The 26,313-nt window shown below is 34.1% G+C and overlaps 1 protein-coding gene across 19 annotated transcripts in view; it reads right to left on the bottom strand.

Moving 5' to 3' along the window:
• The window catches only part of SOX5 (SRY-box transcription factor 5), a 1,034,891-nt gene that overhangs the window by 366,642 nt on the left and 641,936 nt on the right, over positions 1-26,313 (bottom strand). The window lies entirely within an intron of this gene.

Below are 26,313 nucleotides of genomic sequence, written 5' to 3' on the forward strand. Positions count from 1 at the left end.
AAGTAAGATTATTGTAAAATGTAGAAATATTGGTTATAAGCTAACCTCAGAGCAACTGACTGAAAGTTTAATATTTGTTTAAAGCTTATTATGGATTGAATAAATTTTACAATCACTGTTAATCTTAAAACATTTCATCTCTCCAAATTACCCAATTTGGGCATTTAGTTATAATAACAAAGTTGCAAGGTAGTAAAAGAAAAGGTGAGAATATTCAAATATTTCAATTCTATTTTCACAACTCCATGAATGATTTAGATGTGAATAATTCTGACTTATTTATCCTTAGGATACTTAAATAAAATAAAAAAAAAATCCAAAGGAGGATATTTTGTTTTGATGAGCTAAAGCCTACATGAAAATGAGCTTAGATAATTGAACAAGAATTAAACATTTTCTTTGTACTTGAGTCTGATTCAGAATATTACCAGAGGTTAAAAATATGTGGCAAATATTTTAAATAGAAAATTCCTTGTCCTTTCATTAAATTATTTCTATAGAAATAAAGTCAAGTTAAAATATTTAATTTAAAAAACTTTCTTGTAGTATTTACAACTTAATCTGACCTTGAAAAAGCTGTTATTTTTTGTTCAACAAAGAGTGTTTACAAAATCATTCATTCTTATTCTAGACCAGTGAGATGGGAGGCAGGGAAGTATTTACTAACTGCCACAACACTTCCTTCATATAGATCACTGATTTTTAAATTTAAAATGTGTTCCCCAAAATGCCTCTAATCATTGCTGAATAATATTATTTTTAGTGTTAGAAGTTTCAAAAGAAAAAATGCATTCAAGTACAGGAGATATGCTATTAAAAATATTAGGACAGTAGAAAAATATAAGGGCTTTATAATCAGACAAGTCAGAATGAAAATACTGATTCTGTCACTTACTGAGACTTAATTTCTCTATCTCAACTTACTTATCTTTAAGGTGAAAAACATCCACTTGTAAGGCTTTTTGAAAATGGACTATGTACCATGTGAAAAATAACTAGTGTATTATTTAGCACAGAATACACACTCAATAAATCATAGCCCCTGTTTATTTAACAAACTAAAACTACAGTGTGCCCCATCCACCCTCAAAAAACAAAAACACTCAAACATGAGGAAAAGAAATTGCCTAATAAAGGGTTTCACTATAAAATCAACATAAAATAGAAAGTTTCCCTTTAGAGAAATGCTCCCTGGCCAGCAATACTTAACAGTAAACCGATCAGATGTTATAGCAAGTGTTCAAAACAAAATCTTAACAGTACAGGTGTTGATCAGCCAAAGAAACAGATAAAGAGGAGGAAATAGGGGCAGCTACCATGTCAGCATTGTCTAAAGGAGAAGTAGATTTGGATACCACATTTCAAGTAATTTTAACTATTTCCAATCCCGCGAACAAGGCCTATTGCAAGTATATACTCTATATACTCTAAGTATGGAGAAGTATGTGAGGAGCTAGAGTTAACAAAGCCAGAATAGTTCTAGTTTAATTGGCAATACCAATTCACACACTAAATTGATATATTATTAAACATCATAACCCATGAACACTAGAGATATTTAATTCTCACTGTTCTGACTCCATGTTCTCCAGGCAAACTTCTGATTCTCATGTAAAGAGTTTGTGGACAGAACAGGCTTAAAATGTTTGAGGTCTTTGTGAAGTGATTTATTAAACTAATAAAGAAACTTTTAATTATTTCTTAGTTTTGCATGTAGCTTGACTATAAGGAGATTACGCCTTTGTTATACAAACCTTAGCATTTGTGGTCTGAGTGGGCATTATCATTCTTACTGGAATTAATATATTGGTATTCTGGTGTCTGCCTCAGCCTCATATGCAGTCTCTCAATGTCTAAAAACTCTAGTCTGTTGACAAGAGCCAGTTTCTGAGTCATCAAAGCAGAAAGCAAGATCAGCTAGCCTTTCCTAAGTTAATACAATTCTATGACCTTCAGAACCATGAACTTTCTGTTGATTTCTACTTTATTCATATCATTATTAACATCAGTTATGAAAACGGAAAGTCCAAAAGTAGACATAGGTTGTTAAGGTAGACAGACAAGACATTGAGAGTTTTATCAAAACTTCTGGTTATTTCAGAACCTAAATTAACTTTCTATTTAACTGGGTAAGTATTCTCTATATATAGCATTCTGGAGAGCAAAAAGGTTAAGGTTTATAACACTGAACATGAAATAGTCATGATGCCAGAAGGCAAACTGGTCCTAGAATGTCACATATTTCATGCTTATTTCAATTCAATTTTCAGAGTGTTACTGAATGTTCTTAATGCATTGGACTTGAACGTATTTTTAATTCAGGTAAAAGATTGCTTAAAGATTTGTTAAATTGTTATAATAAAAGCAACCATGGTTATATTTCAATGATAGGCTACTAACTCAGAAAAGTAAACTATATAACAAATTACATATAGATATATGAATCTCTTGGTTGTATTATTCATGTTTACTATGACCCATAGTACTTCTAAAAATATTGACAACAAAATCACCAATAACATCAGATTCTTAAATTTTTGTCCATCTATCAAAGTGTTTCATCTTGGGCAGAAAAAAGTCTCATTAAGAAGTCACCACAGGCCAGGTGCAGGGGCTTATGCCTGTAATCCCAGCACTTTGGGAGGCCAATGCAGGCGGATCACATGAGGTCAAGAGTTCCAGATCAGCCTGATCAACATGGAGAAACTCCATCTCTACTAAAAATACAAAATTAGCCGGGCATGGTGGCGCATGCCTGTAATCCCAGCTACTTAGGAGGCTGAGACAGGAGAATCACTTGAACCTGGGAGGCGGAGGTTGCAGTGAGCCGAGATCACACCATCGCATCCAGCCTGGGCAACAACAGCGAAACTCCGTCTCAAGAAAAAAAAAAAAAAAAAGAAGGCACCACAAGTTTGCATATATTGTTCCTCTGAGATATATAGCTTATACTATATGACTTACACTAACTACATATCTGTGTTGCAACTTGTAACAATGTGAGCATCTAGGCTGGTATATGCTCTTATCCTTTAGAGATGATTTTTGTCATTTCTGTGGCGCTAGACTTACCAATGAACAAAATTCAGACTTCAAAGAAACTGACATAAGACAGACAAATATAATCTAATGTGAAACTGCCTTGGGGAGCTATGATGACATAACACTGGTCTTATCTCACTTTGTGGTCAAAAAACTTTCTTGAAAGATATGACATCTAATTTTAAGGCACACGCAAAATCTTCCAAATCATTAACAACTATTCGATGATCATCTACCATGTGCAAGACACTTATTTAATGGGAATAAAAAATGTATTTCTCAGCCTCTGGTTAAAGAAGCTTAGGAGCTGGTTGAGAATATTTTAAATAAAAGAATAAATACTAATGAAAGAGAGTTCAGTCCAAAGGCCAAATGACATTATAGCTAAGTATCTGAGAGTTTCTTGAGGACCAGAGCATCCCTAAATGTCTCATAGAACTGTTGAACCAGTTGGCTTTCAAGGAAAAAGGAGAAATAAAAAGTCTTAGGATAAATAGAGAGGGAATTTCATATAGGAAGTAATAATAAAAGCAAAGATGCAGAGATACTTTTAGAAAGTATTATATAAACTTAGGGTTCAAGCTTACTTGAAAAAAAGAAGAGATTGAGGAATATGGATCAAATCCCAACTGTAGTCTGTAACACTCCTGGAATTGCTGAGTTACATGAACAAAATAAGATACATGCTTACTTGTAAAAAGTAACTTGCTTCTACAAGGAGTCTCCTTCCCTTTACTTCCCCTCGTAGCATTCTGCATAACTAAGCTACTCTTGATAAATGTGACAGTAAATATAAAACTACTGGGGTTTTTTGCTATTGGCTGAAGGCTCTCCAAGTGTCTTATAATCACTCTGCAAGTAGGTTATCCCCAATGTGTTCAGACATGGAAGGCAAACTTAGTGGTAGGGTAGAAGGTGTAAGGCTGCAACAGAAAGATAAAGCAGTGGTTCTAAACCTTTGCCTGCACATTGGAATTACCTGGAGAGGTTTAAAAAATACTGATCCCTGGGTCTTACCCTTAGAAATTCTGATGTTATTGGTTCTGGAGGGTGACTGGGTATCAGAAATTTTTAAAGTTCCCCAGTGATTTTAATATGCAGTCAATGTTGCAAATAATTTGGTAGTAGTAAAAATAATGTCCCCCAGACCAGGCGTGGTGGCTCATGCCTGTAATCCCAGCACTTTGGGAGGTTGAGGTGGATGGATCATGAGGTCAGCCTGGCCAACATGGTAAAACCCCGTCTCTACTAAAATACAAAAAATCAGCTGGTTGTGGTGACACATGCCTGTAGTTCTAGCTACTCGGGAGGCTGAGTGAGGCAGGGGAATTGCTTGAACCAGGGAAGCCGAGGTTGCAGTGAGCCAAGATAGTGCCACTGCACTCCAGCTTGGCGACAGAGCAAGACCCTGCCTAAAAAGAAAAAAAAAAGAAAAGAATAATGCCCCACAAACCAAGATGTCCAGGTCTTAATACCTTACATGTCAAAAGGGACTTTGCATGTGTAATTAAATTGAGTATTTTGACATCTGAACTAGGGAGATAATTCTGAATATTGTTGGTGGGTCCAAAGAAATCATAAACACCCTTATAAGAGGGAGAAGAAAAGTCAGAATCAGAGGCAGAGACCGGATGATACTATGCTACTGACTTTGAAGATGGAAGATGAGGCCATGAGCCAAGGAATGTAGGCAGCCTCTACAAGCTACAAATGCAATGGAACAGATCCCTTCCTAGAGCCTCTAGAAGAAATGTGGCCCTGACAACACCTTGATTGTAGGACTTCTGACCTCCAAAACTGTAAAAGAATAAATTCATATTTTTTAAGTCACTACATTTGTGATAATTTGATACAGCAGCAATAAAAAAAATATACCATTGATTTAAGCACTTCTTTTTCATAGTTGGTATTTTAATCAGTCTGGAATCCTCCTACCCTAGACATATACTTGCCTTCTTCCTCTCTTCATTTAGTTTTCTGCTCAAACATTATTTCTTCAGTAAGGCCTTCCTTGGTCATTTGTCCTAAACCTGTACTCCATTCCATTCTTAGTCCTTACCCCATTTTGTTCACAGCCTTTATAATCACTTAATACATTTTATACTTATTTGTTTACAGTCAATCTCTCCCACTATAAGATCTATGTAGGCAGACTATATTTTTGTTCACAGCTACTTGCCCAGTACTTAGACCCTTTCTGAAAATAACAGTCTTTCAGTATACATGTTACATGAATAGCTACTAACTAAAACCAGCAACCCTCTGATTATGCCCTACCTATGTATAGCTTTAAGATTTAATCTTACAGGACAAATATGCTTCGAATATGTCTCGGTATTGTCAGAAATAAGAAAACAGAGTTCAATAATAGTATTCTTCTTTTTAATAATTTCAACATAAAGGTATTGGTAAGCTCTGTATAATAATGTTTTTTGAAAACTTGTGAAAAATAGTATAGCTCTGGTTTAAAATATTATATTTAACACGTCTAAGTAAAAGATTATAAGAGTTAAGTAAGTTTACCAATAAACACTACATAGTCAATTACTAATAGACTTATTACTGAGGTATCACCTACTTACTGAAAAAAACTTTAAAAAAACTTTAAGGAAATGTTCTTTGGTACAATTATTCTGGAAAATGACATATACAGAGTTAAAGATATTCTGCATTTGGAACATTATAAGATGAAAGACTCAGAATAGGAATTGCTTTCCTTATATAGTAGATTCTTTTTTAAAGTTTCTTTCTTTAAATATTTTAACCTTTGACTAGATAATACAAAAATTAAAATCCTAGGATGCAGTGCCTTCTACTGGTTGTTCTTTTGGCATGATAATATTATTTATCTTCAAGTTTGCAGTTATATATAAAAAAATTGCAAAAATAAATATCTAGAAAGAGGAAACTCAAATTCCAGTTCTTCTACAAAGCCATCCCTTCTTACCATCATGGCAGAAGCACCATTGTCCAATCTCAGACTATATCATCAACGTTTTCAGTTGCATGCATAAAAGAATTAAACATTTTTTATTAGTATACACAGTATCTGAAACTACAAGAGAACCATCTGGAAAACAAAAATGTCATTTTAATTTCTTCAATTCCCGTATCATGTAGCATGTCTTTCATGTAAAATTTTTTCAAATACAGTTCTGTTTTTGACTATTTCACTTTATGTCACCAAAATTAATGTGAAGGATGGGACTTTACGTGTATGATAAAGGCCTTTCCAAATTGCTCTGCATTTGTTTTCCCAAATATTCTAATCCTCTACACCAAATGAGACACAATTAATAATAGGGCAGTATAATTCTTAGCACAAAGTTGGCAATGCATTTCTTTTATGAATAAATTAATGAATTGAATGAGTCCCTATTTTGTGCCAAGCAAGTTACCTTTGTGTTATAAATAAAACAGGCAATTTAGAGATGATGACCCTTCTGCTTTACCTTTAAGGAAGTTAGAGTTTCGATGGAAATAGGAACTATATACCTACTCATCCATTTATACACACATTCATTCATTAGTGGAAAAACATTCAGTGAAAAATGCTATGTGCCTGTTAGACAGCAACGTAATTAATAAATCAAGAAAGAATATTGTAAGGTGAATGCCTTTTTAAAAATATGAGTGCTACAGGAGATAGATAGACAGATAATAGATGATATCTCACTAATCAGAAAAAGCTTCCCAGAAAATAGAATAATTTAACAGGGTAATGAAGAATGGGTCAGACACAGAGGGCTCGGTGTGGTTGCCCAATCCTTTTATTCTAGCACTTTGGGAGACCAAGGCAGGAAGATTCCTTGAGCCCTGGAATATGACACCAGCCTGCAAAACTGGGAGACTCTGTCTCTACAAAATAATTACAAAATTAGCCGGGCATGATGGCCTGTGCCTGTAGTCGAGCAACTCGGGAGGCTGAGGTGGGAGGACTGCTTGAGCCCAGGGGAGCAAGGCTGCAGTGAGCTATGACAGTGCCCCTGCATGACAACCTGGGCAATAAAGTTGAGACCCTGTCTCAAAGAATTAGTTTAATTAAAAATATTTAATAGATTGCACCTTCTTAAGGGAACACTGAAGATGGATATGCAAAGCAAAACAAAAATTGGCAATTCAAAGAGAATAATACTTTCCTGGAAGTTATGTGTCTTAAGTTTTTTGAGTAGCAAGACTATTTGTTCAGGACATTTACTTGTCTGGTTCCTTTTGTAATTAAGGTTGTTGTGAAAAGACTAATCAATATTAGGAATTAAACTTTACTGTGTATTAAAGATTCTTTCACAATAGAATGTTACTTATCCAATATGGCAAATCAAAACATATGTTGAGCTTGGATAGAAAGGTTTCTAATTCAAATGAATGAAACAACAAACACTTTTATTTGATGTATAAACAGAATTACACAAACTTAGCATATCACTGTAATAAGAAAAAATTCAGTTTCATTACCTTTATCTCTGAATTTCAATTATTATTATATCTTATAGTTCACACTTTCCTTTTCCCTCTTACATGTTTTGAACATCTTTATTTTTCTAAGTTGAGTTTACTCTGAGCATTCTGTATCAATTTTTATAACCAAGTCTTTCATATATAATATTCAGAAGTCTTTTAAATAGAAAATTTATTTAAGGTAAACACGCAGTCTTTCAAACTTCTATACCATTTTTCTTCTCTTTTCTCTAAATCTTCTTTGCCATCAGTTTCTGATATAGAACATGCCAATCTCCATACTTCTCTACCCATTTCTTCCCACATACAAAGATCTCATTCATTATACTGTTATTTAGCGGCATGAACAAGTTCATCAGGTCCTGGCATAAAATATAAATTGAAGTAGAAACACAAATTTCAAAGAAATATAGAAACAGACAACATAGAATAATAAAAAAGATAAACTTCCTTGTAATCTTTACTGTGTATTTCACCAGAGTGGAGATCAACAAAATTTACCGTAACATGTAAATCTAAAATCAAAACTACTTTTGAGCTCTATTTACTTATGAATAAATTAATATTCTGTTTTTAAATATAATCTGAGTTTATACAAAATCTTTTATTACACGTTACAAAAGTTCAAACTATTTAAAAACATGTTCATCAAAAATGTGGTCAACAACTTTTGAAGTGATCTTCATCAAGGTTGCCTCCTATGTTTAGCTTGCCACATGTTTAGTTTCTGAGACGTTCTCTGCATTGAGATTAAGTACTTCATTACACCTTTCCTTCTTTCTGACAAGAAGAGCACTACTTTTCACTTCTTCCCCACCTTTTTGCTGTTCTCTTTGCTAGCATCACTAGCAAAGTAGCATCACTACTTTTACCAAATAGTTTTTCCCAGCCTCTTCCATGCCACCAAAGTCAGAGATGGAGGGGAGGATAAGATGCGCAAAACAATATAAAGGTACAAAGTTCTCCCAGGAAATGGTATAAAATGAAAAAGAAAAAAAGCAAGTTGAAGATCAATAAGGAAAGTCTCAGAAATAGAATCTGATTCTTGTCATTATCGGAAAGAAATGAGTGCTTCTTTACTACTAGTTGGACATAGAATATTTTAAAAGTTTTTGAAATAATGTACCTAAAGTGAGCAGGAAAACTAACTATAAACTGTCCATTTTTGTTCTGTTAACTCCACTTCTACTGTTCTATCCTTTTCTAAACAGGGAGACAAACATTTGAAAACAGTTTATGGCAGCCAAATTCCATCCTACAGTGATTCAGAAATCACAATTCAGCTCTTCCTTTGCTCCTTTGTTTTCTTACTGTTTCACTAATAACTGTAAATCACTAAAATTTTACTCCAAAATTAGGCTTTGTCTTACTGGCTGGAGACACCCAGAAAACGTTCCAGTCAGAAGACTGTTTTATTATGAGTAACATAGTTGGACTAGGGGGTAGAAATTTATCTAAACAAGTATATCTGTCAGCTAAAATGACTTTCTCTTTCATTACATTATTTTGATATTAATCCATGCTTACTATGTGCCTAAAGTAACAGTAGTCCTGATAAATAAAACAGAGGAAAAAATATTTAATTAAACTCCACTGAAATCATTTTATAATGTTTAATACTTGAAAAAGATTAATTAATGGTGATACATACAGCAAAACTGAAGGAAAACTAGTTTATGGGAACTTTTATGACTCCTATGTACAAATTCACTTTCATTAAAAAGAAGTAGTAAGTGTTTTAACATAATTCTATATTGTTTTGAAAAAAATTACAATACTTTTCTCATGATTTACAAGAAAGAGTATGGCAATAAGCACGTTCTACTTAAAATTTTGCCGAACTTTACCTTGGATCATTAAAAATTGTAATAATTTTATTTCCTTATCTCAAAAACAGAAACACCTTTATTTGAGATAAAACATTTGATCACAGAATCTCTCTAATCATCAAAGATACTAAATTTCAATCAAGTCACCTTGAAGAAAAATAATAGAAATGATTAAGACTTTTAAGTATTGAAGATAAATTTCTTTTAAGTTGTAGATAAAATGACCACACACATAACTTTGGGAGAAAACAACGAAATCCAATAAGAGCATTTTGTTTTAAATTATTTAATTCATGTATTGTTACACATTTGTCATTAATCGCAAACTGAAAAATATGTTTAACCTTCAGCCATCTACAGGTTAAAAATGTCAAAAGTCCTTTTGTTCCATTTATCTATAAATTACTTAGAATAATCTAGCCTTAAGATCTGTGATTCTGTAACTTTTTATTTCTAGTTAGAGAATGTATACTTTTTACGGAAATAAAAAGCTTTTTCCATTTGAGCATGGGTTTTGCCTTTCTGACAGCTCTAAGTCCACAGGATGTGGAGGGATGATTTAAATTTTACATCAAAATTGTGACTGCAGTAGACTTTTTCCCCCCTTCTCAAGGGAGGCATTGTTCTTGCCTTTCCATAACCAGGCGTGACAGCGCCAGACTGGAGTCATACGGCTGGTCTCTGAGTCAGCGTGAAAGTGCTCACCTCCTGAGTTTCCCCAGATGCTCGGCTCCTTGTGTGTCTGAACGCTAAGCAGAGTAGCCACATACCCCATTCCTGGGACAGACACAGGATTGTGGGGAAGAATCTAGAGATTAGTAAAAACTATCTCTTCCGATAGAGGCTGTAAAAATCTTTTATTAATACTATGAAGTACTACAAAACAAAGCCCCATATTTAATGTAAGTACAATTGTTTCCGACCCAAAAGTTCAGAGAATTGATTAACAAATTGATTAATGAGGAATACTGTGCTTCCGGGTTAAGGAAATAAAGACAGTATTAAAAATCAGAAGCTTTTTGGATTTTTCTGAGACATATGGTTGCCATATGTATAAATTTTAGGTTATAGACAGCCGAATAGACAGCAAAAAATACTATGTGAAATGCTTATCCATTCTCAGTATCTCTAATAAGGTATCTTTAAAAATTATCTGCAGAATCCTTGCTACAGGGACAATATTTTCTGCTTTCTGTCAGAACAACTGCGAGTGAAAAAGGAATTAATTCCATTTCTATTGTTCTATCCTTGAATAAACCTGTCAGGCCTAAGTTTGGGAGGTGTCTCTGTCTTGTTTATATATGCAACCATGTGTGTGCATGTGTGTATGTGTGCACACGTGCGTGCAGAAAGAGAGAGACAAAAAGAGGAATTAGAGGAAGAGGAGGAAGAAGACAAGGAGGAGGAGAAGCAGAAGGAAGAGAAACTTTACTATCTAATGATATGTTAATGAACATTAATATTCTTTTTTTTTTCTTATGGAGCCCCTCTAGTAAGGATTGGACCACACTACTTTAATCACGATCTGATGCTAACAACTTTCAATAATATATAATTCAAAACTATTTGAAAGTTTTGTATATTTTAAAGGAAAATAGAAGTAGAAAAAAACTCCTTCCAATTTGTTAACCCATGAAAAGGAAACCCAAATGATATGTAATTCCTGAATATTACTACTACATTCAGTATTACTAATTTGTTAGTAATACCAGTTAATTTTTTCATATTATCCTTATGAGGATGTATTAATGTCTACATAGATCACAAATGTGTATATGTGAGAATGTTTGTAATAATGTGTAAAAACAGTTCACCATATTCACCATATTCATCATGCAAGAAGATGGATGTTCATTTATGGATAACACTGCTCAGGTGAGGTACACAAGCAAAAAAAAAAAAAAAAAACTTTTCAAGTAGGAAAGAATATCTATTCAGGCTTTATAATACTGAGTCCTCTATAAAAAATCATTTCACTTGTTTTAACGACTTGGTCATTTTGGCCCCTTCAGGACTTTACAGTATTGCAATGGCAGAACTGCAAATAGGATATACAATTTTATTTTCCAAAGTAATATCCTTAGGTACATATTTTGAGCATCTTCCCTGACTTCTTAATCTGGGATTCTTCCTGTTAAAGTGCCCATCCCCACTCTTGCTCTCTCCCTCCCATCTCACATTACTGGCTAAGTCTAAATAAATAGCAAATTGTTCCATAATCAAAAGTGACTTATTCTTAGCATGGCCTACGTCTTGAAATAAAATCTGTGGCATGTTTAATTTATTTAGGATCTAATAATGATGACAAAAATAATTAAGTAACCAGTCTAGTTTTAATTTCTTTTGTTTTCAAAGGTCATTGTGAAATCAAGCAAGTTAAGCCGTCTAAAGAAAACCTCTAGAGAATGCTTCCCCCCAGCAGAAATGAGAGAGGCCCACAGCTAAAATGAGGACTGAACATCAGCATCAGATTTGTTGAAAACTGACTGTCTAAGTAGTCCAATGAAGAGAAATATTATGACCCCCTACCCTCTTTGGAATCCAAATAACCCTGACAAGGAATAGTTTATATATTGCTACATTCTGGCCAATTTAGGGGGCTCACTCTTCCTTTCCATGCCCCATACAGACTTGGTTACAGCCTGTTTCTACAACAGCTGTTGAAAATGTACAAAGTAGAAAATATTTATGTTATATTCAAAATAGACAGCAAGGAACGTATATACAGTGCACAAATCTTTTCTCAAACAACAGCTTCTGATGTGAGAGACAGGCATGCTAGACAAAGACAAATTTTCTGAACTTCTCAGCAAATATAAAGAATATGCCATCCTAATTAGGAAAAGTCCAAAAGTAAGGGTGCAGTGCCAAAGACGATGAGCATCTATCAACCCAAACTCCAAAACAGCGGGATGCAGCTATGGTTGATGTTATAAGAATGCTGAGCCTCTTCATTGGCTCCTTTCATGCCAAAGCTCCTTTGCTTGGATGAATATGAATTAAATCCATAAGCTTTCCTATTTTTCTAGCTTGACCTCTAAACTCATTTTATGTCTTAACTGTTTATCTTCTTTCCCCATTAATCTTTCTAGTTTTAGCACATGCCCTGTTGTTTTTAGGAAAAAAAAAAAAAGAAAAAAAAAAAAAAGCTTAAAAGCACGGTTCATACTGCTACTGTGGGCAAGTCAGGAATGCTAACCCCCAAAATAAAAATTCAAAGGTTATGGTATACACTGCAGAGAAGAAAATCATCAAACTCCAGCAATGGTATGACAAGTATAAACACACAATAAGATCCCAGTACAAGATTTGCATTGTATTTCAAACAGGGCTAACAGTAATATTACTATTAAGTTCCCATTTGTTCATACTTTAAAAGTATGTCATAGAGATAAGCCTTTTGAAATAAATAGCTTTTCCTATATTCTTTCTCTTTTCAATCAGTTCTATGCCTTGGCACATACAATGGAGGTGTTTTCTGAAACACTGTAATTATAACATGAATATCTAGTTTTAGATGGTAATATAACTGAGTTCATTCTCATCATTTGTTAGAGTATAGCCGATAAGAAATTTTACTGATTAACACAATCAATTTACCCATATCACCACAAAATCTGTCAGTACAAAAGTTAAAACAAAAATTTTAAAAGTGTTCACCTTACAAATCTGTAAAACAAAAACTTAATAAAAGCAAAACCTTCAAGCTGGAATCTTGCATTTCAGTACAGTATTTACCATTTACCATTTATAGGTACTCAGTCTGCCATCTTTTCTGCTGTTCTCTACTGTTTCCCCCAAAGCTTAACAAAGGCCCAGCTGTATAAACCAGTCCTGTCAAAGAACATAGTTAAGGGATGGATAAAACAGGGAGGGGTGTCTAACATGCTGACCACTGTCTGAGCTTATGAGGATAAAGGAGCCTTGATGGAGAAAAGTAATCATCTATTGCTGTTTTCTTTTTTTTTAACCTCATTACCACATGCTAGAACATTTTTTTTTCCACTACCCAAACACCCCCATTCCAATCCCCGACAACTGAAAGACCTTTGTGTTCCAAAGGGGACCGAATCCACCCCAACCTCTACTTCCATCCTCTTTTTTTTGTTTGTTTTTTGTTTTTTGCTGCTGGCAAGTTTATGGAGGCATGATCATTTAAAGACCTCTCAAAACACTGGTTTCCTCTCCATCACACCATCCACGCACGGTTCCCTGAAAACATTTTTAAAGCCTATATAAACTTACTTGCTTTGGATTCCTTTTTTACTAAAATATTATCAACAACTTTTGATTTCAAGATAGTTATTTATGCTAAGGACTCTAGAAAATGAAACATGCCTTTAAAAGATATTAAAGCATATATAATAGAGGTAGAATGAGTGCTGAAATATAGGATATATGAATTATATTTTAAAGAATGTGTTTCTTACAGAATATGTATTTCAAAGGGAGTTGGCTAAGTGCTTACTCAAAGTGTGTAGCAACTGTGAGATATGATTCTGAAATTTGAAGGAAAGTTAGGCTAATCTAATTAATCCTTTCAAAATCCTAGCTCTCATGTGTCCAAGAACATCAAACCATGTGGAAGATTTCCCGCAGATTTAAATACGCATTTCCTATTTTCAAGTTTGTCATTCTTACATTCTATGCTGACATTATTTATAAAGGACTAAAGCCTAATCCCCACAAAGATAGCTACCATAACTGTATTAGTTAGTAAGCAAAACACAATAAATGTCCAAGGAAATCCCTGGGCAAGAGCCACCAGACCTATATGGAGAGAACTGTATCATCTGTTAAGTTAGTTCTATTTCAGGGTTTCTTTTGAGGTTGGGACAAATATTTGAACATTATTAAATCCTCTATTTATCCAAAGACTGCTGCAGCTGCAGTGTAAGTCTTCTTCATACTGTCCTCTCAGTGATCTAAAGGGATTGTCCTTTTTTAAATGGGGTAAAATGTGATTTCTTCCCCAATCTGTATATTTTTCTATTCAACATAAAATGTGTATTTGTAACACAAAACAGAGTCTCCACAGAGTAAACTATTATCTATAGTTGCTTTCAGATCCACCTCTTCACAACATTCATGGCTGGTTTAGCGACAATAGCAACAGCTACTCTTATTCTAACTTGCTTTATGCAGTAGCCCATTTTCAGAAGTAATTGAGTAGTTTACCTCCTAGTATTTTTTCTTATGAAATAGATATTTTATTTCAAAGTATATAAAAAATAATACTTTCCAATGTCATATTCAAATCATAGTACAGAAGTGAAATACAGAAGAAAAACAAGAAAATTCCATTGCAAAAGGGAACAATGTTTAAACTCACCTTCTTACCAACATAAACTTCTCACCTTGCCTTTCCTTACAATATTACTTAACTTTCCAGAAATACATGTGGATAATCTATCCAATACTTACAAAACACAGCAAAACGTTATTTTGAAAAATAAAACTAAACCACTAAAAAAGACAACATTCTGTGACATCTCAAGAGATGTTAGATATTAATTAAAATGATCACAAAATATAAGCCAAATTTTTTCAATTTCAATATATTTCCCAGAGAGTCAATTTTGTTTATACTACAGCATGTCTTCATGTTAACAAACTTACAGAAATGAACAGCGGAACCTTAAATCTGCTCAAACTTGTTATTCTGTTTTTCTTCCATGTCTTTGCATTTTTGTTACTGTAAATGACTTATTAATAATAACGTGCAATTATTAAAACCTCTCTGGAAATGTTTTTTTTTTAATGATGTATACCTTTTATTCCTTATAGTTCCTTGTAGAGCAGTAAGAACAATAATGTGAGAGAGACCTAAAGATAGGTTCTAGTACATATTCATGAACTTTGGGTTCAAAGTAGTTTGAATGACTCCCACTAATTATGCATTGATGAGTGCCAGTGACTGTGCTAGGTGCTTTCCATGTATTATTTCTGGTCACCAAAACAACACATTATTGGACCATAGACATAAATGTAAGAGCTAAAACCATAAACCACTTAGAAGGAAATACAGAAGAACATCTTCGTGGCCTTGGGTTAGGCAATGGTTTGCTAGATTCGACACCAAACACACAAGGGACAAAGGAAAAAAACAGATAAATTGGACTTCATTAAAATTAAAAACGTTTGCACTGAATATGATGCTAACAATAAAGTGAAAAGACAGTCCAAAGAATGGGGGAAAATACTTGAAAATATGTATCTGGTAAGAGAACTGCATCCAGAATTTATAAAGAATCTTGATAATTTAAATATAAATATATATGTACATATTTATATACATGGAATTATTGTACAACACTTATAATAAAAAGATAATCCATTTTTAAAATGAGAAAAAGATCTGAATACACATTTCTCCCAAGAAGATATACAAATGGTCAATAAGCACATAAGAAGATGCTCAACAGCATCAGTCATCAAGGAAATGCAAACCAAAACCACAATAAGATGTCACTGCACATCTGCTAGAATGGCTAAAATAAAAAGGACAGACAATAACAAATGTTGGAGAAGATGTGGAGAAATTGGAACCATCAAAGATTGCTGTTAGGAATGTAAAACAGCGCAGTCACTTTCAAAAACAGTTTGCAGTTTCTAAAGAGTTACCATATGACCTAGCAATTCCCCTCCTTGGTAAATACCCAAGACAATTGAAAACATATGTCCATGCGAAAACTTGTACACAAAGGTACATAACAACATTATTCATAATAGCCAAAAAGTGGAAACAGACCAAGGATCTGTTACATGATGAACGAAAAAACAATACATGCCATATCCATACAATGGAACATGATTCAATAATAAAAAGGAATGAAGTACTGATACATGCTACAAAACTGATGAACCTTGAAAACATGCCAAGTCAAAGAAGCCACTCACAAAGGACTACGTATTCTAAGATTCCATTTATATGCAACGTCCAGAATAGAAACATTTGTATAGAAAGTAGATTGGTGGTTGTCTAGGGCAGGGTATGGGGGTGGGGAGGGGAAATGGGGAACGACTGCTAATAGTCACAAGATGTCTTTTAAAGGAAAATAGGCCGGGTCACTTTGGGAGGGCCGAGGGTCTCTACTAAAAATACTGGGGGTGGGGCGGGGCCTGTAAACTGGGGAACGACTGCTAATAGTCCTGAACCCGGGAGATGTCAGTTTTAAAGTAAGCCTGGGAAACATATTCTAAAAAAAAAAAAAAAAAAAAAAAATAAAGTAGATTCTAAATAGATTGTGGTGATGATTGCACAATTCTGAAAATTCTAAAATCCACTGAATTACACATTAAGTGGGTAAATTTTATAGTACTGAATTATATTTCAATAAAGCAGTATGCTTTAAAACTATAAAACACACATTATCGCCTCCATTCTACTGATAGAAACTAGCTCAGAGATGTTACCTAAGATGACAAGGCCTCACAGTTAGAAAGTGGCTGAACTAGAATTTGGAGCTCGACCTGCTCCAAATATTATCACATTTTCCATTAATTAAAAGCCAAATATAAAATATTTTTATGAAAGAACTTAAATAAATGCTTTAAATTGGATTTTTCCCCAAAGAATCAAAAATAGATTTCTCATTTCTATTGCTTTTATTTGAATACAAGCTTTTGTTGAACATTGTTATTGCATCTACGTTAGACACATGTTTTTTCTTAAGTTCTTTTTTTTAGCTCTTTCTCTCTTTGCCACATTAACTTTTTACACTCCTGATAGGCAAATATTTGATGACTGTTCTAAAAGAAAGCACTCAATAGGCCGGGCGCAGTGGCTCACACCTGTAATCCCAGCCCTTTGGGAGGCCGAGGCAGGAGGATCACGAGGTCAGGAGTTCGAGACCGGCCTGGCCAACATGGTGAAACCCCGTCTCTACTAAAAATACAAAAATTAGCCAGGTGTGGTGGCATCTGCCCATAATTCCAGCTACTCGAGAGTCTAAGGCAGGAGAATCTCTTGAAACTAGAAGGTGGAGGTGAGATTGTATCACTGTACCCCAGCCTGGGCAACAAGAACAAAACTCTGTCTCAGGAAAAAAAAAAAAAAAAAGAAAGAAAAGAAAAAGAAAGAACTGAATAGACTGACCACTCATTACTAACATTTACATAGAACAGACAATATCTTGTTCCCCCACAGAACTCCAATGAAAGATTATAAAATTTTTATATAATTTTTACTAATTTCTTCATTTATATGCTTAGAAAAGTTAATACGGGTTATCTTATTACCCCATAGCTTAGTCTATAGTGGTCTGATCCAGCATTTCATCCTTGTTAACACAGGTAAAGCTTTGGAAAGGTAGCTCAATCTTCAGTTTGTCACAGGATACTTCTGAAGGAATTAAAACCTTTGCAAATAACTTCTCGAATAATCTCCAAAATAATAATTATTAGCTGTTAATATCTGTTTCCTCCATCTCCAGGGCCTTAAATTAATTCATTTCCTACAAAATCAACTATTGTTGGTGCTCACTGTATAATGAAGTCTTACATTTTTTTAAAAACCATTACAGAGGGTAAGTAAAATGGATAAGCCGATGATTTTCTAAATATTTTTCATAGTAGTTGTTTTACAAATACATTTCCACTGTTATAGAAGTAGAACATTATACTCAATTAATATAGCATGATATATTCCATGATGCTTTCCACTTATGATAGTAGTTGGAATTAATTTAGAGCCATGCAACATAGGCTTAATTAAATAGACATTGATTTACCAGGACAAGTAACTTCAAACCAATTTAGAAATCAGGATTTCCTTAAGGTATATCTAGAAGCAAGTGTTTCAATTTTTATTTCCTTCAAAATAATTTCATCTCCATCACAGCAGAGGGGAAAGAAGTGAATTAGAGGGAAGAGGCACAGACATTTGAGTAATAGCAATAATAACAAAATCTGTAAATGTAAGCAGTAAAGCAAAAGAGCTTACTGATTCCCAAGGACCTGGATATTTAAAAAATCAATTACTAGTCTCATTATTAAAGTAATTGTTTTTAAATTCTGTACTAGTAGTTTATATTTATTCATTTTTATCTTCTTCCAAATTTAACTCAACTTTTTTTTTTTTTTTTTTCACTATAGTAAGTAATGTACTTGAAAATTCTAGACGACAATACAAAATCTCACATTTCTGGTCTTTCTTTCCATTACAGAAACCCATCTAATAGACGTTTAATCCGGAAGAAACTTTTTAACCAAAATAAAAGCGAGTTTACTACTGTTGTAAACTCTGAGCCAAAACCGATACTACTCATTTTTCAATTTAATGAAGGACCTAACATAAAGCACAATAAATCAAGGTAGAGGCATGAGGGCAATGTCTAAGAGCATGAGCTTTGATTAGACAGACCTAGCCTGAGTCTTGGCTGTGTTCTTTCCTACCTCTGTGACCTCGATCATGTTACTTAACCTCTCTGAGTCCGTTTTCCCATTATAGGAAACATAAATAGTACATTATTTATGGATTTTTAGGGAAGTAAATGAGTACATATAGAAACATGTAGCACCAAATCTAACACTATATATACTTAATAAATGCTACCTATTATTATTGCTAGTTTTTTTTTTTTTTTTTGAAATGGAATTGAGTATCATTTAAACTACTTAGCTATAAACCATAGTTAAGGTTAGGATACGACACAATCTAATTAGCTATGAGAAGCCATCTGTGTTTAATATACTTGGACCTTTGAAAAGGAGTCAAGAGTTATTTTAATATTTTTATACAGCCAAAAATTTTATTTCTGAATTTAAAAAATAAGACTTAGAATTCATGGTGCGAAGCTAAGATTTCTGAATCTTGCAGAAAAGTGAGTAATCAGGTTCTTACCACTGGCTCTGAAGCATCCTGGGCCTTCAAATAACGTTAGTTTCTAACTAAGTTAAAAGAAATCACTTGAATGACACCGAGAGCTATACTAACAGCCTTCCTACGACCAACATACCAAAACCTCATCCCATCACTAGGAATTCAGAATATGGTTTTTTGCTACATGACGTTTATTTCCAAATAACATAGATAAAAGAAATTCCTACCATGTGCTTCTTTAGGAGACGCTGAATCCCCTTAAAATCAAGGACAGAAGGACATGTTATTGTAAGATTCAGTCATTGTGAAAGTTTCATTAGAAACTGCTATTCACATAAACAGTGGTTCCCTCATTCTATGCGGAAGACTTAAAACTTCCAGACAAAGAAATGGGTTTGTATTGTAAAGAATAAATGTGGGACATAGGTGCATTGTATCACTGAACTCGCTGCACTAGCATTGCAAGAAAAATCACAAACTCTTAAGTTTGGCTTAGATGGATACCCTGCATTTTGAAAGGCCATCTGAGGACCATGAGGTTAAACTCAAAAAGATGATTTTTGACCAGAAAAATCAAGCTAACACGAGAAATAAGAATGAAAAAAGAAAAAGTAGTAAGAATGTCCTTTTCAATCTATGTAGCTATTTAGCTACTGAAATAGTTGATTTACCCTCTTTCTTACACACTATCATCAATAATTTTGGCCATCAGCATTCCCAAAATGACCATGTTGTTCATCTAAAAATATTTTATACTTCTAATAAAATGTTTGAAAACAAAGGAGTGTAACCGCACACACTCCAAGAGAAAACAATTGAACTAGAATGGTCCATCAATCATTTGGCAAAAGAAAATCAATAGAAAATGTGCAGTTCCAGGTAGATTTCTGCAGGCTATCACCAAAAAGCAGGATGAAATAATAGCTACTTCAAAATGGAGAGATGTCCAGATAGTTTAAACACCACCAATTACTTGCCATATGGACTGTATCTCCTCAGCTCATGGAGTATTTAGAAACTATTCAGAATGAATAAGCACTGCTGTCGGTGTACTGTCAAGAAATGTAAAACCCTCATTCATATTTTGGAGATAATGTGGATAAATATAAGAAACAATAAAGAACTATAATCTATGGGAAATTTGTACTTCAATGTTACCAATGTTGTTTTAATTGCAAACATTGGGTAAAATGTATTTTATAATAAGTAATCAATGTAGCCTTTCTGGTTCTTAGAAACCCACAGGGAATTATCAAGGAATGTAATATTAGAATTCCCAATTCAGTATCAACATGGGCATCGATCCAGAAGCTACCAATAAAGTCTAAGTTTTAAATATTTGTACCAACTCATCTGATTACTGCCTATGGAATTTCTATCAGGGCTTTTTAATATCTAAAAAAAATTAACTGTTAAAATTTTATACATGGATATTTTGTGCTATATACAGAAGACACGGCTCACTACCCACATCTAAGAAAATTGTTGAAAGGTAACCATGACATGGCATAGGAATTTTTGTATTTATATTGTGTGGTTTTAGAGGACAGAATCTGAACTATTCATTAATTCATTTAATATTTATTGAAGGTCTGCTATGTACCAGGTGCCCTATCTTGTAAAGGCTAGCATATAAACAGATAATTATAATGTTATATAATATACAATAGATTTACAAACAGAGATACAAGATTTTTAAAAAGAATTAAAAGCATTATTGAGAGAAGGTACATTTAGGCTCAGTATTAAAAAGAACCTTCTGGCCTGGCCGGGCGCAGTGACTCATGTCTGTAATCCCAGCACTTTGGGAGGCCGAGGTGGGCAGATCACATGATGCCAGGAGTTTGAAACCAGCCTGACCAATATGGTGAAACCCTGTCTCTACTAAAAATACAAAAACGAAAACAAGAAATTGACAGGCATGGTGGCTCATGCCTTTAATCCCAGCTACTCTGATGGCTAAGGCAACAGAATCACTTGAGCCTGGGAGGCAGTGGTTGCAGTAAGCTAAGATTGCACCACTGCACACCAGCCTGGGTGAAAGAATGAGATGCTGCCTCAAAAAATAAAATAAAATAAATAAAAATAAAAAATAAAAAGAACCTTTAAACAGTCAAAGCCAACCAAAAATGATAGCATTTTGCTTGCTTCAACAGGTAGTGTGCTCCACAACTCTATAAGCTCCAAATAGAAAACAGATCATTTATCAGAAATGCTGGACAGAGGATTCATGCATACCTCCAAAACGCTGGACTAGTTGACCTTTCTGGTTCCTCTTACTGCTGATATTTTACTCTTCTTTTTAAAATAGTGGGTAGGATTGGCTAATATTTTTATTATATATTATGATTAGCAACAAACTGTAACAGGTCTCAGTTAAAAGTTGGGAAATGGAAATTATAATGGTATGAATAAGAAGTTTCAAGAGATTCAATCAATCGGTTATCTACTAATTATGAATAATTTTTCATGATATGGTAACGAATGTGAGTATGCTATAAATTACACAGTATAGTTTCCTTCATTTCATAAAATAAAGACTACAAAAACTGGTAGTAGGTTATATGAGTTATATTCTAAGACTGGTGGGAGATTTGAAATGTTTACGCTTTCCTCATTCTTCCTCTAAGACGGCATGTATTTATATATTATATATATAGACAGATACATGAGAATATTATATGCATGTTTTATGCCTACTAACAATACAAATGTAATATTTTCCTTAACTCTGTTTTTCCATTTCATAAATAATTTTTACAGTGTTTCATCTGGCATTTTTTTATTTAGTCAAAGTATTTTAAAGGACATGGTTCCTAGAGAGTTCTAATTCAGGGTAACAGGGGCATGCAATTTTATCATCTTCTCTTTTCTCCAAATGTCACATATCCTTCTATTACCAAGAAGGGACTAAGTCTTAAATTACTGGTTAAAATACCTGAAGCTAGCAATAATCAATATTTTAGGATTAACTAAAAATGAGATTGAAAATTTTGCCCAATAACTCATCTCAGGTAATGAATATGGTTCTTTACTTGTTGACTATTTTTCCACTTGTAAGGATTTGGCAAATACTAGAGTCCTGCTATACTTAACCATGCCTTTCAAATATTGTACCTGCCTATATTTCAGGGACTGATACATATAAGAAAAAATTGGCCAGGTACGCTGGCTCACACCTGTAATCCCAGCACTCTTGGAGGCTGAGGTTGGGGGATCACGAGGTCAGCGGATCAAGACCATCTTGGCTAACATGGTGAAACCCCGTCTCTACTAAAAATACAAAAATTAGCTGGGCGTGGTGGCACATGCCTGTAATCTCAGCTACTGAGAAGGCTGAGGCAGGAGAATTGCTTGAACCTGGGAGGTGGAGGTTGCAGTGAACCAAGATCGTGCCACTGCACTCCAGCCTGGACAACATGGCAAGACTCAATCTCAAAAAAAAAAAAAAAAAAAAAAAAAGAAAGAAAAGAAAAAAAAATGGCCCCCAATTCTTCCATTTTACCCCGAGCAGCCAAAATTATATTTTAAAAAATTACACTAAAAATCAGGACACATTGCAGAAAATCACAAAAATCCGGAGATTGAAAGGTAATTAATAGGTAACACCAATGAGTAATGAAGATGACTAAGTAAATGCCTGCATTGTGCCTGTGTGTGTTTGGGGTGGTGGGGGGATTTAAGTGACAGGTAAGCTGCAGAAATCTGAGCATGTGCCCCAACTAGAGTGGCTCTTGTGACCTCACTGAGGTTCACAGTCCCCAGGTGAAATTGGTTGTTTCATGTAGCTAACTCATACAATCATGAGGAAAAACCAAAACTCTGGATTTTTATGAGGAATGTCCAGATTTTTAATGTTAGTATAATCTGAAGAAAAAAGAAGAAACACCCACAGCCAGTACATCAGTTTGTGAGCTTTGGTTTAATGTGAACTAAACAGTAATGATACATTCAATATTAGAACTATCTCATAATATCTTGGTATTTGTTGTCACTTTAGCCATAGTTCTTTCATTTAAATGTGGTAATAAAATGTAGCTAATACTTACGTAGTAACTAAGATATCACACTGAGATATATCTCCGTATCTGGCTATCTACTTATTTACCTGCCTACCTATCTAATCTTTACAACCGCCAAGCAAGTGGGTACTATTCCTATCTCTATTTTATAGCCAAGGAAGCCAAGGAATGGAGGTCAGGAGATGCCAGGGATCAGAAGTGAAGTGATTTGCCTGAAGTCCCACAGCTTCAGTAGCAAGGCGGAATGTTGACCCTGAGCCGTTCGCCTCAGTCTACGCTTTTAGCCACTACACTGCTTCTATTGGAGATTTTCTCTGAAGTGCACTACATACAGAAACTATCTTTTACAAAAATAACCCTAAAAATGGCATATCTTCTGGCAAATATATTTGTATCTGTTATGAATGTGTGAGATAGTTTGAAAAATATAGAGTCCAAAAGGGAGAGACTTTTGGATAATTTGGATGAGTTGTTATTATATTTGACACTAAAATTGTCCCAGAAAATCCCGTAAACATGATTAGTAGACTCTGTTATATATCTCATCTATCTTCCATAGCCCTGTTGCCAAACATCAGCATTTATTTAATCAGCACTATTGCTTAAAAGTCTATTCACTTATGGCATTTTCTCTTTTTCTGAAAGCCTTTTCTAATCTCTGCTAAAAAAAAAAAAAAAAAAAAAAAAAAAAAAAAAGTTAGTTTTAATAAACTTCTAAATAGAAATTTCCCAATACAACTAAATGTTTTCTACAAAAAGCAATAGAAAAGAATGTTTTTAATAATTTGCCTTTTTAAAAAATTTTAATTTACCTGAGGTATAATTTTCTAATTCTAAGATATTGTTTGTATTTCACTGAGCGATGGCCCTCGGTGTATTTCAAGTAAGAGACAAATTTTAAGACTGCCTATTGCAATCTTTATGTAAATGTGGTAGCCTAGATGGATGATTCTCTAGATTAGTAATAGACTAGTTCTAAGACAAAATCCCCAGCATGGACTACTAGCATTTCTGCTTCTTTTATCTTATTTCCCATTTTGATTTAGGTCCAAGTTGAGTATAGGAATCACAACTTTTGGGCAGATCACATATGAATTGGAAGTAGAAGCTTCTTGACATTGTTTCCATGAATCTTCTCATGAAGAGCTAAAAGAAAACAAGAATACCATTGCTTTTATCCATGGACCTACTCCTTATGCAATATGCTTGCCAAAACTGTCTATAAGTGGGAGAAAAGAAGTATGTTAGTGGAGAAAATCTGAAAAATCTTACCTAGTCCTGAATTTTCCATAGTTACTTAATTTGAGGTCCTCCAAAATAAGCGGTTTGTATATGTACGCAAAATAGCATGATTCAAAACAAAAGTATCCTGTTTACAAGGTCTATTAATAATATTGATAATGGCTAAGAACAAGTATTATGAAAAGGGTACATAAAATTTTTAATGGATAGCTAGATAAAGCTACTATTTAGACTGTAAACTTTATGAGACAGAGATCATGGATATTTTCTTCATTTCTATATACTTTGGGCTAACACAGTGTCTGATATATGAAATATTTGTTGAGTGACTGTCCAAATATCCAAAATAATTATTGCATCTATATAGTTAAAACAATTACTGGTACATAATCCACCTAATATGCTCTCAAGAGAACCCAAGTTAGAATAGCCTCTGTGCTGCCAAGGAAGCCTAATAAAGAAGTACAAAATAATCAACAGGAGCAGTGCATCAATCAGAAGAGGTCTGATCATGATTAAATAAGAGCATTTTTAAAACCTCAAATTTCCGTTCCTAAGTAGAATTTAAAGCAGCTGTTCAGCACTAGCACAATGTATGCCCTATGAAAGGCAAATCATGGCAGCAGTGAAACTACTGCTCTAAGACCTCAAAGTTGATACGACCTGTTAAAAAAAAAAAAAAGTAAAAACATCCAAAGGGACAATTTTCATTTTCATATTGCACAGCAGACAAAAAGAATTTGGTATTCCAATGTTGGGGCCTCTGTTTTTAAACATGAAGCTGAGGTGTTTCCCTTAGAAGCAAAGGTCTTAGGGGACATGTCTGTCACAGCAGTTATTTTCTGTTTCACTTGTTGGCAAACTTACATTTCAAAACAACAACAAAAACGAGCCTCCCCAGCTCCCTGTAAACCAAGGAGGTAGAAACAAAAAATATTTCAAAGCAAGAAAGCAAACAGACTGTGAGGACTGAAACTCAGACCAAAGGCATCTGCTCTCTAACTCACACTCCCCAGAACCACCCAGCCTTCTTACAATCTTACAGATTTTCCTAAGAGATGTTGCCATTTTAGCTTTGTTTTTCCCTAAGTTCTGGCAAAACCCATCACTGCAGGCAAGGCAGCAAAGCCACTAGCAGAATCCAAACCGGAAAACAGAAAAGCTGTTCTGTCTTTTCTTCCCTGCCACTCCATTACTAATTTATTTTTTTCAAAGTAAAACTCCCTCATTCTACCCAAAATGGCAATCACAAACTTCCAGCATATAACAATTATTTCATTAAGGGCAAAGAATACAAAAATGATTGCAGTCTGCAGGGCTAAAAGATGGACTAGCTGAAACACCAGACAATTTCCCCCCTGGCCTCCCACTTTTTTCAGGGAGAAATAATACTATAAACCAGCTAGTGTGTTCTTCCTTTAAAAAAAAGACCAAAGCAGTCTTTGTTTTCACTCCTTTCTGGTACACCTCCTTCTGAATCCCACCAAATGTGGGGGTTGCCAATACAGCTTCCTGTTCAGTCTTGATAAAAAGAAAGAAAGAAAAACAAAATAATAGGAAAGAACAAGATGTCTAATGTCATGTGTCCATTATCAATATATCATTTCGAATATAAGAATTTCACTGTGATACTTCAAAAAAATATCATTTTTGAAATTCAACCCATACACGGTGCTTATATTTTTCTCCTTTAAATTTACAATTAACAGTCCACAAACTAAACCAAGGGTTTTGTGTCAAGAAAAATATACAGAAAAGAAGAGGAAATCCACCTGCATTCATGGTCACTTGTGTCTTACAAATATTTCTCTCTGATTTACTATATTTTGCTTTATATGCATAGGTGAAGTTGAAACCGGTCTTTAGACACTATTACAGAGAAAATGAGATCCTAGAG

The sequence above is a fragment of the Macaca thibetana genome, chromosome 11 (assembly GCF_024542745.1).
Source record: "Macaca thibetana thibetana isolate TM-01 chromosome 11, ASM2454274v1, whole genome shotgun sequence".
Lineage (NCBI taxonomy): Eukaryota > Metazoa > Chordata > Mammalia > Primates > Cercopithecidae > Macaca > Macaca thibetana.